The 13,644-nt window shown below is 39.8% G+C and overlaps 1 protein-coding gene and 1 long non-coding RNA gene across 4 annotated transcripts in view; one reads left to right on the top strand and one right to left on the bottom strand.

Moving 5' to 3' along the window:
• The window catches only part of rnf44 (ring finger protein 44), a 124,884-nt gene that overhangs the window by 88,114 nt on the left and 23,126 nt on the right, over positions 1 to 13,644 (bottom strand). Inside the window, exon 1 of one of the 3 annotated variants that reach the window (XM_069898715.1) lies at positions 5,326 to 5,522. The exons of 1 other annotated variant lie outside the window; for it this stretch is intronic. The gene's annotated coding sequence lies outside the window, so the exon portion shown is untranslated. Of the gene's footprint in view, positions 1 to 4,466; positions 5,050 to 5,325; positions 5,523 to 13,644 lie in introns of those variants that run through there. One more of the 3 variants, XM_069898716.1, reaches the window with a different exon arrangement.
• Positions 5,535 to 10,492, top strand: LOC138743392 (uncharacterized). The gene is made up of 2 exons (XR_011344855.1): positions 5,535 to 6,432; positions 8,472 to 10,492. It is a non-coding gene; the product is annotated as an uncharacterized lncRNA (long non-coding RNA).

The raw sequence follows: 13,644 nt of genomic DNA, 5'->3' as shown, positions 1-13,644 counted from the left end.
TGCTGTGTTCACATCATAGACTTGCATCAAAATAAGAAAGTAACTTGGACAATCATGCAACATTCAAGTTTCTTTCAAACAGCTATTGGGCTTGTAAACATCCCCTTAACAACCCATCAACACCACAAAAAGGGCTATCTGCACCAGCATAATTCAATCTTTTATATTTATTATCTCTTGAGTGTACATTATTGTAGGGTACCTGTTTGGCTAGTAAGAATTCCAGTGCACAAGTACATTGTGCAAAGTATAGGACAATAAACTCATTTTCATCATATTGTGTTGGTTCAATGAAAGGCAATGCATTTTTTTGTTGCAATTCTCTATCCTTTCCCCATATCTGTGTGAAACAACCAGTTCCACATTCTTCGACCTGCATCCATTTGCAGATATACATGTACAACAAACAATTAACTCTTGTCCATTTCCGTCTATGTATTCCGTCTATTAATGAAGTGTAATGACTACCACTCATTCGCTGGCACTGAAAATAATTATTACAAATGGCAATTCTCATTCATTCCAGTCTTGCGTTTTTATTGAAGATTTTAAAAATATTTGAAAACTGTCTTTTCTGCTCCAAACAACATTTCTGTTCTTTCCTTTATTTCTCTTCTCAATGTAATGGACACCTTCCTATTCATTCAGGACTCAGAAACCATTTTCTTTGGTGCAATATTGGGTTGCAATTTTTTATTTTTTTTTGCAAGGCAATTTGCAAGTGTCATTGCAAGTCTAAATAACTTTGGTAGTAATTAGTCTGATCTAGAGAAAAAGAACTGTCCCAGTATTTAGTGAAACATTTAAGAGACAATGAACAATTCTATACGTCACCATGGGAATTGTTAGCAACATCATAAAAACGTCCAGTAGAATATTGTAACTACAGGCAAGAAGCAATAGACACAACAGACTGCAAATACTGGAGCAAAAACAATCTCCTAGATCAATTCAGCAGGTCAAACATCAACAGTGGGAGAAGAATCTCGTCTGAACGAAAGGTTCTAACCAAAAATATCAAGCATTCTTTATCTCCCACTGACATTGCTCGATCTGTTACTTTCTTCCAGATTGGTTTTGTCCCACATTATGGCTGTTCAGGTATACAAATTTGCCCTTACAAAATTTACAAATCACCCTCCAAAAATTTGAAGGAAAGAATAAAATTGATTTTCACAGAATTTGTGCAAAATAATTCAATAAACAATTTATTTGTCTCAACTTGCATTTCTTGACACAAGCGCACAAGATGCAGCTTTATTTAATGGGGAAAAAAAATCACTCTAAGCTTTGATGCAACTAGTCCATAACGCAAGGCTCACCTGTACTTTACGTTGTTACTTTTGAGTGAGCTTGAAGAAAACCATTTTAACAAACTACACAATCTTTCATGTTCTAACTTTGTCCTTCAGTTTCAATTCTAACAAAAGAAATTGCAGAAATGAAGGAAAACATCCGAGTAAATGATCATTTGGTAGTAAATATCCAGCTCTTGCTCTCCTGAATATTCTCAAACTTCACAGCTTCATGCAAAAACACCATTAGGATTCAGCACCAGCCCAAGGTTCCTAATATTTGTTCAAAAATGTACACGGGTCTCACACACACAATTTTGGGGCCTCATCTCTTTTGTTTTCCCAACCAGCTGCTGATTCTCTGATCAAATCTCACGTGACCTCTTGAATGACACTGCCCGCTGGGCCTCACTTTTATGTACTGTCTGAACTTTAGTAGACACTGGTGATATGGAATCTCTCTAACCATGAGCAATCTAGACTTGGACAGTTTTGTCAAAAGGGAAAGAAAAGCAAACAAAAAATATTTATTTCCCTCAAAGTGGATTGTCAACACAACTTCCAATTGCTGCCTAAATAATTAACAAGCCTTTTTTTTTATTATATGAACAGATATCAGATTTCATTTTAAAACAAAATCAGGCATGTTTTGCAAATATTCAAAAACTTGAATGAGAAAGAAAGTGAAAACAAAAGCCTGGAAGGAATACGAATTAATAATATAAAAAGGATTACAAAAGCTGTAAAAATATTTTTAAAACATTTAAAAAAAAACCAATAAGAGCTTGTTCACAAAACCAAAAGGTTGAATGAAAGGCTGGGATGGGAAATGTTATTGCGGAAATTATAGTGGCAATTTTGACAAAAATTACTGTGCTTTTCTTGTCATACATTAATTTATCAGGTATCCACTGAAAAAACAGGAGAAAAGAATCTGAATGGTACTTGGTGGTTGGGAAGGAGAGTTTTTAAGAATACAGACCACTAAATAATCGGTTAAAAACATTTAACACTCGATAATGAAAGGAAGTGACATCAAAGTTTTCAATCCCATTTATATTCCCATGCTGTTTAGTACTTAAATTCTGTTCATTCATCTAAAGTAGCCATTCTCAATGGAGGCCACAAAACATTTAAGGGTGGTGGTGGGGGACATGGACTGAAATCATAAAATATGTTTGATTTTTTTTAAAATAAAGGAGTTGGTAAAAGTACAGAAGAAGCCAACTAAACTTAACTGCTTCACAGGGAAGGGGGCACATAATCTTTGAGTCCTAAGGGGGCTGTAGGCAAAAAAAAGGCTGTTCTAAACCAGGCATTAATACATCCAGGATATTTTCCAGTTTAATATTCAGAATATAGAGGGAAAATATTGATATTTTTAAATTTTAAAATATATTTTAAATCTTTCAAACCTTAAACCAGAATCAGAAAATTTAGCAATGGATCAACAATCAGAATAGGTAAAGGTGGAAGATGGAACATGTGGAAATATCAGAAAGATACTCATACACGGTCTTCACACCAGCATGAAAGAATCCTGGATAGATACCTGTGTGACAAGTTTAAGTTCATAACCTGTTAGATAAGGAATATTGATTTATTCCCTCTGTTGATTTATAGCTCCGAGCCAGATATTTCATGTAAGTCACAAGATTATAATAGCACACAAGAAAAGAGAAAGTGCCTTTGCCAATATTCACATATTAAATGAATAGAAATTACAGGCAAAAACATTTGTAATTCTTGACAAATGCTCACTTGCGAACAAAACACTCAGTCTGTCACCTGGCTGGAAGTTATTCAGATAATTTCCTATAAGTGTCTAGCATGTGGGAATCCTGAAATGACACACTCCCAATGCCAGTGAATGCATTCTTTAAAAAAATTTAGAATATATGAAACACAACATATTACACTAATATTTTCATTTGACATGTAGAAAAAGCAACTTTTCTCAAATAGAGTTCTAACTGGTATATTGATTACATCAATATACCCCATCTGTACAATTAAAGCAGAATGCATTGTGGTGGTTCTGTGGTTTATTGTCCAATCAATAAAGAAGACACAAGTTGGATTTAAAAATCACCCACAGTCCATAATAAGAGTGTGGACTTTTAACTGATCAGTGCACTGAGGGGAATTATCATCAACAAGTTTATCCATGGGATAAACATTTGGCTTGCAAAAGAGGAGACGAACCTGGTTTAAAATGGTGAGTTTTAAGCTCCTGATTGCACAGTGGGACATCAAAAGAATGAGGATGAACAATTAAGTGCAAGGCTAAATTTACTATGCATCTTATGCTCAATTAAATCACTGTGAGATTGACAAACATGGCAACGTCTCAGTTAGTGTGTTGTAAGAAGGAGTTGGCATTAACATACAGTTCCTGGCAGTCATTAGAACAGAAGATGGCACCTTCAGCAATATTTCGCTCCCCTGGTCATACACCGACCCTCCAATCTAGAATACCCATTTTAGGCCTAGAATGGGATTTATAGACTTACATTTCTTATTCATGAAGTGAGAATATTATCAGATTTATTAAGTTCATTATTGGAGTATTCAGACTAGTTCAGGAAAGAATAATTAAAAAAATTATCAACACCAATGATGTAAATTGAAAGTTAATAAAAAAAAACAAAGGCCATAGCTCTAGTGTTTCTATAATCACAACATAAATATGCATAGTTGTTTCAAAAGATCAGATGGCATTTCCAGTGTTGTACAAGTAAACTTGAATTATTTCTGCAAAGAGAGTTTCAGATAAACCATGGCTATTTCAAAATCAATCTTCCCTACTCCCAGAGGCCAATAACCCACAAACATTAATGCAATAAATGCAGATCCCCAACAAGCTTACCACAAATGAAATGAGCATCAAATTACATTGCTCAAAAATAGGGGATTTGTAATATGGTGTCCGATCTGATGTGTCCCCACCCCACAATTCTTCCAAAACAGCGGCTCTTCCTCCTGTCTCCACCTTCCCTGAACAGCAACACAGAGGAACTAGACCTCAGTAGGTTCAGAGCAGAACCAGAAGGAAGTATCTGGACAAAGCAAATGCGAAAGAGGCAAGTTTTCCCGAAATACGGACAATAAATCGAGTTGATTGAGGGCATGGTAACGTTTTACGACTGGGCAACAGATGAAAGTACTCACATGGACATGAATGGTTCAACTGGCGTTTAATCAAATGTTTTTTTAAATAAATCCAATTATTTCAATGTCTGCCTTTCAAGATGAATCTTTAAAATACTGGAGAAAGAAGTTTTGCAGTCGAGCCTGACTGAGGCAATAACAAACTCCGTACACAATAAAGGCGAAAGTCCAGGCTCGCACTGTTCCGAACTGTTGAAAGTTTCTGAATGCAAACATCGGCAGTGAATGGCCTTTTGCAATTAAACTCTTAATCACACACGACAAGCCCGAACGAGCATTTCTGAACTCGACAACAGCTAACGATGCAAGAGTGTTGTTTTTCTCCCGACCAGGCAGGCGGAAGAGCACGCACGCCCTTCCCAAAATCAATCGAGAGAGCAAGAGCCCAACAGTGCGCTAGAGCTTGGCTGGGTCACTAAAATGGGTCACCCTTGCTCCTCCTGTCATGACTGGACATCAGACAGTGCAAGGCCGAGCGATGCAGACGCGCACAATGGACACAGTTACAGTTCAGGCCTCGACACCACCTCAAAGAAAAGCAGATCGTCCCAACATTGGCGATCCGATCAACACCCAGAAAAATAACCGACGCACTCAGTCGCCGCGTAGCCCGAGCAACCACTGGAAAAGGGAGGAAGGTGGGGGGGATAAAAATAGAAGACAGCACCAACAAAAATAAGGCGGGGGCTGCGATCTGACGGCAGTGCACGACATTAAGACAAAAGGCTGGAGACTCGGAGGCAATCGGAGCAAAGCCAGCCTGCTGCAACCTTCCTTCCATGCAAACATCCGCCCAAACATTGCTCTTCGAAATATGCGCAACACTCTGCAAAAAGCCTCTCAGAGGATGATCAGATACCTGATTGAGGTGTTTAATCGGACATCACTTTAACCGCTGATCTGGCCCACTTCATCCTCCTTCACCCTCTCACTACATGTTTCAGTGCTTTTTCTCTTATCTAAGAGCTCGCTTTCTTTCTCTCGTTTTTTCTCTCCCTGCTGCTCCGCCAAGGCTCAAAATGGAACCGTCCAGGGGCGTGACCAAACATAAATAGGTAAGTAATCGGGCTCGATCTACACCAATGCGGCTCTTTTGCAGACTCCTTCCCCCCCCCCCCCCCCCCCCCCTTCCACCCCCACCCAGGAGGACGCTCGATTCCTGTGTGAAGTGGACCCAGTTCCAATGCTCCGGCCGGCCGGCCGGCAACGGGCTGCAGCCGCTGGCAAGAGGCTCGCCGATCTGCGCGACGCGTAGGTTTCACTGGGCTGCTCGCACTGAAGCTGCCGACGACCGACCACGCTGCTGATTGACAGCTCAGTGCCCAGAACCCAGGCGAGCGAGAGAGACTGCGGACGGTCGTCGCTCCACCTTTGCCAGGACTTCGAGAGGAGGGCGAAATAGCATTGCCCGGATAAGTTTGGTTCAGGATGACTGCAAAGTCTTATTTACTTTGAATTGATACCAATTGTCCGGGGAGTTGAAAGCAGCGACGCTCTCAAAGACAATTCAATTCGAACAGCTCGTTCAGACCTGGGTTGGTGACATTGGGCAACTTGAAGACAACAACTCCGACTGATACAATGGCAACGACTTGAAGGAGCTCGGTTATTGGATTCTATTGGGACATCGATGGCTTTGGATCCAGTGGAAGCCACTGGGTGGGACTCCGAGAGAGCACGTTGGACGCTGCCAGGTTGATGTCGTGGAGCTTCCAAAAGCGCCGAGGAGTTCCAGGTGAATACGACCACCTGAAGGTGGGGAGGGGGACACACACATGATCAGCAATGGTGGAGATGTTGACATCGGGGGGCGGTGCTGGGCTGGGTGGGGGAGGAGAACTGGAGGAGATTACGAAGAATGAGTCATCCCGGAAGGACTTGAAAACAAATGAGCCGCTGAGCTACCAGGAGCAGAGAGAACTGGGTGAAAAGAAGCAAAGGTTTTGGATAAACCAGTTGATGGAAGGTAGAGAGAGCGTCACTTCTTCCTCAGGGTGTGGACGAATATTGGCCAGGGATAAGAGTTTTGTTTCCCCAGCCACTAATGTACTGAGGGAACAGGGAAATCCGGCCACATGATAGACATGGGCATAACTTGTATCGATGAGGGGTCCAAATACTCGCGGAATAAAAATCATCTCGGAGGGTTGTTGGAGATGAAATGTGATGGACCGAAGAGAATGGCTGTGGTCTTAAGTGATCTTGATCTGTGAGAAACAGATCCACTGCTATAAATCAAACCCTCGTGTTTGGATAAGGGGTTGAAAGAGTAAATTCTGTTCTCGTGACTTGGAGTCCCAACACTTTATCCCTCAAGAGAACACACACACCCAGAAATCAGCATGGCACAGCACAGACTGGTTTAATCATTGATAATTCACAGGGGCCATGGCATCAACACCATCGAATGGCCCTTTCACATTGCTTTGTGCCATTCCTGAAGCACTCTGGAAAGTAGCAAATAAATCTGGGAGTGAAGTTTCGGGGAGGGGGAAGGGAAGAGACTTTTTTTGCTGGGATTCTCCTCCAGTAGAACCAAGAGAATTGCAAATTAAGGATGTGCTGTTTATAAAAAAAAACAGCAGTTCACGGTGTCAATGGATGGTCAAGGTTACAAACGTCAAACAGTTAAGTGATTACAGAAAATATACTCGAGTTAAAGTTCCAGCACCCGGCTGAGATTTGCTTGGAAGCTCCCGGAAAGTAAAAGTCTAGCAGAAAAAAGAAGCCCAGTTGTGAGGCAAAAGATGCACCTTAGAATGACATCAGGACTGGCGATGGCAGATAAAAGTTCAATATGGAAATCTCATCAGTACAAGTGCAGCTTGGAGTTCCTCGTTGAATTCCTGAGGCTTTTATTCTTGGAGATTATTGTAATTGAATTTGGTTCTAGCATGGAGGATGGGCTGTTGGTAGAAATCAGTTTTCATATTCATGGCACTAGAGAAAATAAAAGCACGGTCACAAATGAATTGATCCACCCCACATGCCTCCTTTTTCAGAGCAGTTCAAGAAAGGATAAACAAACATTTCCTGCTTTAAATTTGTTACATTAATGTTGAATTGGTTGAAATAGCAAACAAAAATGCCAAAACCACCAAGGATAATTTTGGTCACTATATCATTTCTTAGGAGAGGAAAGTTTAGGCAGTGTTCTGGACGAAGCACACAATCAGTAAAAATGTTTGGTTTTGACTATTTTGTAATCTCATTTTGTATTTAAAGTAGATCTCAGTGGATTTGAAAATTACTGTGCACAAAATTAATAATCATTCAATTTTGTCATTGTCTTGATGTTATGCATTCTGGAATCAACACTAAATGTAATGCATCCAGATGGCCAGAAGCAAATAACTGGTTTGCTTTCCTATAGATGTATATACATTTTGAGGGTGGTGGTGGGAGGAGAGAAAGAATGCTTAACATATGGCAAGACTGTGTGATCAAAAGCTTCTTGAAAGAAGTGATATTAAAAGTGAATTACACAGACAGTGCGATATTGCTTGGCTATATGGATGGTAGGCTATATTAGAAAATAGTGTCAAGTGCAGAAAGTGGAAGGAAATCAGAAACTAGAATATTGATCAGGAGAGGCTATAGAATGTTGGAAATGCAAATAAAAATTAAAGGCTTGGTAATAGGTTTAACGTAGTACAAATGGTTTAGTACAGGCCTTTTGGCCCATGTGTCTGTGCCAAACGTGGTTCAAATCAGTAAAAAGTGTGCTATCTCTTGTGCAATCGATGGCACAGAAGATCGTTTATTGTGGGACACGGACAACGAAGCTGAAACTGCCTCATCACACCCATATGATGATTGTTTAAACAGTGAGAGTATGGAGGTGCTTGCTGCAGACGGTGATAGAGTGATTTTGAAGGGTTCTAAATGTATTGCTTTCAGTCAATGAGAGTGATTTTGAAGGGTGCAAATTGTGTTGTTGTTTTCAATTAAAAAAAAAATCACAATGAAAATCTGTCACAGTTGGGTTTTTTTTTGTTTTTCAAGGGTCGACTTATACACCAGATCAGCACAGATTGGATTTTGAGCTGAACTGAAGATTTCAAAAGTACACCCAGCGTACAAGTCGATCCCCAGTTTTGGAATTTGTTTTGAGTTTCACAACTTGACTTGTATGCCAAAATATATGGTAAATGTAATTCAAAATAGCTATCAATATTTGTTTATTTAACATTATTTATTTAAAATAATTTTGGATAGAGACCAAGTTGCATTGTACAATCCTTTGATCAAGACACTGAGTAATTTCTGTTTAACTTGATGATCTGATCGAAGACAACCATAATTAAACCCATATATAACCAGTGAACTAAAAAAAAAGTCCTGGCTTATTCAACCTTTCCCTTAAACTCAGATGCTCATAAATCTTCTCTGCACCTTCTGCAGGTTTACAAAATCTTCCAATAGCACAGTGACCAAAACTGAACATAATACTCCAAATATGGTCTCAACAGCGTCTTAAAGAATACAACATGACCTCCCAACTTCTATACTCACTACTCTGACTGAGGAAGACAAATGTGTCAAAAGCCTTTTTTGACTACCTTATTTACCTGTGACACCATTTTCAAGGTACAATGTACCTTTACTTTCAGATCCCTCAGTTCTACAACACTCCCCAGATCCCTACAATTCATTGGTTGGTCCTACCCATATTAGACTTTCCAAAAAGCAACATTTTGCATTTCTCTATATTAAACATCAAACAATTTATGGCACCTGTCTTCATTCTCTGAAATACCAGCCTCTTCAGTCTCATTCACAAAACTTGCTAATCATGCCATTAAAATCAAAATCATTGATTGAAATCACAAACAACAATAGGCCCAGCCCCAATAACAGGCTTCCAGTCCAAAAAATGACTTTTTGCCATTGCCCTCTATTTTCTTCCATTCAGCTAATCTTTCCTTGGATCCCATGCAATCTAATCGTCCAGACCAGCCTACTGTGCAGAACCTTATCAAGTCTCTTTCTGAAATCCATATTCACAATGCACTTGTAAACACTTTGCTCACATTTTCAAAAAATACATTTAGATTTGTGAGACTTACAAACCTGTGCAGACTATTCCTAATCAGCCCTTGACAATCCAAGTGCATGCATATATTCTCTTTGGTATCTAGCCCAGGCTTTTTCCTGAGACCATTCTTGAATCTCTTTACTTGGCTCTTGCAATAACCTGGGATAGATCCCATCAAGCCCAAGGAGCATCCACCCTAATGCTTCTCAAAAGACCCACCACCACATTTCTTGATTTCAAAATGATACAACACATGACCATTTTCAAATTTAAACTCCCGATCATCATTTTCTTCTTCTTGATAAATACAAATGCAAAGTACTCATTTACTACCTCACACACTTCCTCCTTGCTCCATAAATCCACCCCCAATTTGCCCATGAGTGGTTGTATCCTTTCCTGGTCCTCATGTTTTTAATGCAAGTGTAAAATGTCTTCATATTTTTTTAAAAAATCCTGCTCACCAAGTCTATTTCATGGCCCTTGATACCCTGCTTGCTCTCTTACTTAGAATCTTTATATTTCTCCGAAGCCCCTGTCTGATTGTAGCTTCTGGGATCTTACATGTGCCTCTTTTCTTTTTCACTAAATTCATGACATTTCCCATCAACCAAGGTTCTTTTTCTTTGTCCTGAACTCTAATTAGTTGTGTCAGTTGTGGAGTTGCCTGATAACAGCTGCTCCAAATTTACTCATCCCAACTCTGATCTTGAAACTCTAGATATCACTATTTCCAAAATGTTCCCCCACTGAAACTCCAATCACCTAGCTGGGCTCATTTGCCAATACAAGATTGTGTACATCTCCCTTCCTGGTTGGAATATCTGCCTGGCCCGCAGGAAAATGAATCTTAGGGTTGTATGTGATGTTAAGTATGTACTCTGACAATAAATTGAACTTGGATGCTTATGAGCATACACATTTTTGGGAAGCACCTGTAATTTTTAAAAAAATGTAGATTCATAATAAAGAGACTGTTTTGAATTTTGATGCTAATTAAAGGTGGCTTCATAGTAAGATGTGGTTTTGGATGAGAGAAAAGAAATTTACTCTGAGGCAAAGTCGGTGTCAGAACAAATCTAATTGAGGGGCATTAGGGTAACTGCAGTGGGGCACTGATTTTTTGGTGGCATCGGACCGGGGTTGTGGGGGGGGGGGGCAGCAGCAGCAGCATCGGACCAGGGGGTATGGTGGTGGCAGTATCAGACTGGGGGGTGAGGGATGGTGGCGATAGAGCCAGACAGGGCGTGAGGGTGGCAGCGGTGGACCAGGAGGATAGGGGCACAATAACTAATTTGGGGGGGGGGGGGGCACGCAGATGCGTCCCATGACACTGACCGTGCTCTGAGGGGATAAAAATAGTAGGGTGTTGTAAACAGTAACAGAAATGTGACCAAGTTATAAAAATGAAAATTTCCAGCAGTTGCTGATGCACTTAATACCCCCAAGTCTTTAAACAAGAGAGTGGGCAGCTTTCTCCAAATTTTTAATAAAATCACTTTTGCATGATGATGTACAGGAGTATAAATGTAGATGACTTAATGTTCAATTAATGTAAAACAAACAACAGAAAACAACAAATCATACAGCATTTGTGGAAAGAGGAACAGAGTGACAGTTTCACACCCAAAATACTAACCTTTCATCTTTCCACCGATACTATCCAACTTGTTGAGTGTTTTCAGCGTTTTTCGACTTCTATTACAGGTTTCCAGCATCTGACATATTTTGATTTTTCAGCAAGTGTGTTTTTTTTTTGTTCTTAATGACTTCTCTCTGAATTTGGAGATTTGGTTTGTAGAATTAAGCATACACTTCAAGGCAAAGCAGCAGGCAAGTTCAGAATCGTTGTGCTAGCTGATCATTGATCTTATCCAATTCCACGTTGGCAGTTTTTGTCCGGCCAACTATTCTCCCACTCTGTCTGTGACTATCCCCTCGGTGAAACTTTTTTAAAAAGAGAGTAAGACCAAGGTGTTGAAATTACTGCTTCAAACTTTCTCTTCTAGTGACTAAATTCTGCAGAAAGGCCAGTTTTTTGGCAATGTTTGGAAAAACTTAAATCTAATGCTAATCTATTTACTCAAACAAAATAACAAGAGCAAGGACATGCACAGTAATTTAAAGTGGGGTTGTTTTTGGAAGGCACTTTAAACAGATGCACCTTGAAGATTATCATTGAAAGGAGGAGAGTTGCTCCAATATTTAATAAACATATTCATGACTGAAGTCAACTCATACTTTTATCAGATTTGATGCCAATCATGGATTGGTAAGTGATAGCATTTCAAACCAGGAAAACAGTTAATAATTTAAACTCGAATATTATAGACAGTTGTCAAGGTTATAATCTACTAAATCTTATTTGACAGTCATCGTTAGCAGTCTAATAGGAATTAAAAATTGAAATGAGGAATATTGTGAAACCCATTCATCAAGTTGGCTCAGCTGTGTCACTTGTAATTGGTTCAAAAATGTATACTAATAATTAAGTATGGTTCATAATTTGTTCAAGATTGGGTTGAATTCAAGGCACAATAGAAGGGCAGGAAATGGGTAAATTAAAGCACTCTGTCCACAATGGAAAGGGATGGGAGAGATTTTGGAAACCACGGTTTAGGAAGAAAAGCATTTCAGAGGGATCTTTGGGGAAAGTCTCTTCATTGGAAGATGCGCTGCGGAGATAGATGAACTGGGAGAATGCAAGACCCCTTCCAGGTACGGGAAGGGAGGACTTGTGGTCAAGTTAGTTGTGGGAGGGAAGACGCGGAGGAAGACCCAAGGAAGACAGTGGCTTGATGTTCAATGGTGGAGTGATAGTGTAGATGGTAGTACAAGGATGTGTCTGAAAACTGAAATTTGTCCCCAGAGATGTATATCAGATCTCAACAGCAACCCCCTTATTTGTAACGTACTGCAAATTCATTGGGGGAGGGGGTGGTGGTGGAGACAGGGACCTTAGAGTGAGCAAAGGGAGTAGAGTCAAAGTACTCAATTTCTTGTTGGCAGTTAGCAGAGACCAGTGGGATAGTCCTGTTAGATGAGAGATTTTGAAAACGAGAGGAACAGTTTGGGTAAAATGTTTGGGCAATCAAATGGGTGTGGGGGTGGAGGAAGGCAAGTTCAAGTTGTCAGTAAGATGAGGACGGGAGGGCAGGTTGGGGAGAATGAACAGAGGCATCTGCTGGTTAAAATGGGCCTAATCTTTCATCTGGACACGTAAGAGTCTTCAGAACTCTCAACTTCTCCAGCTTCACACAAATGCTTTTATTTCCTGTTTGTAGCAGGATTGGCTACTTTGCCTGCCTTTCCTTTCCTTCTATTAGAATCTTCAGTCCCCCTGGGCATATTGCAGAAGGCTGGACTATTCAACATTAGCAACATGTTACAGAGGCAATGGAGTTTAGCTGCCCTGAAGAGTTAGATTTTCACCCTATCATATAAATTTTCTTACCAGTTCTCTACTACCTAGACTAATTTGTTCTCTCGCTTTCTCCATTCTGATAAAGTTTCAATATAAAACCTTAATGTTATTTTCTTTCTATAGATGCTGCCTGACTTCTATTTTTATATTTTCAGTATCTGAAGTTTTTATTTTCCTCAGAAGTTTGTTGGACTAAAAGAAGTGACAGAAATAGGGAAAGATAAAATCATGGAGCAATTTGCAAACAAAGATGAGAATTTAAAATTCTGAGTGAAGCAGTGTAATTTAGCAGACATTCGAGTGACAGACAGATACATTTTGTGTGCCAGGATACAGGCATCAGATGTGTTGATATGCTTGTAATTACAGAAGGAGGTAGGGGTGTGTGTGTGTGTGTGTGTGTGTATGTGAGAGAGAGAGAGAGAGAGAGAGAGAGAGAAGAGGGGAAGTAATTGTTGGAGAGGAGTGCAATGGAATAGTCAAATAGTAAAAGGTAATGGGTATGTTTAAGGATTGTAATTGCAGATGGATTGAGGCAAAGATGGAAATGTAAATGGTTAATCTTAGAATTTGTGGCAAATGTGAAATCTGAAAATCAACATGGGATTGAAATACAATAATAAATATGATTCTGTCTGAGACAATTGCTTGGAAGAGGGATCATGCCAGTGACTAAAGAACAGTGTTTATGGTAGGCACCCAAGAACAGCTCGAGT

The sequence above is a fragment of the Narcine bancroftii genome, chromosome 9 (assembly GCF_036971445.1).
Source record: "Narcine bancroftii isolate sNarBan1 chromosome 9, sNarBan1.hap1, whole genome shotgun sequence".
Classification (NCBI taxonomy): Eukaryota; Metazoa; Chordata; class Chondrichthyes; order Torpediniformes; family Narcinidae; genus Narcine; species Narcine bancroftii.
This window is presented reverse-complemented; position numbering and strand designations above follow the sequence as displayed.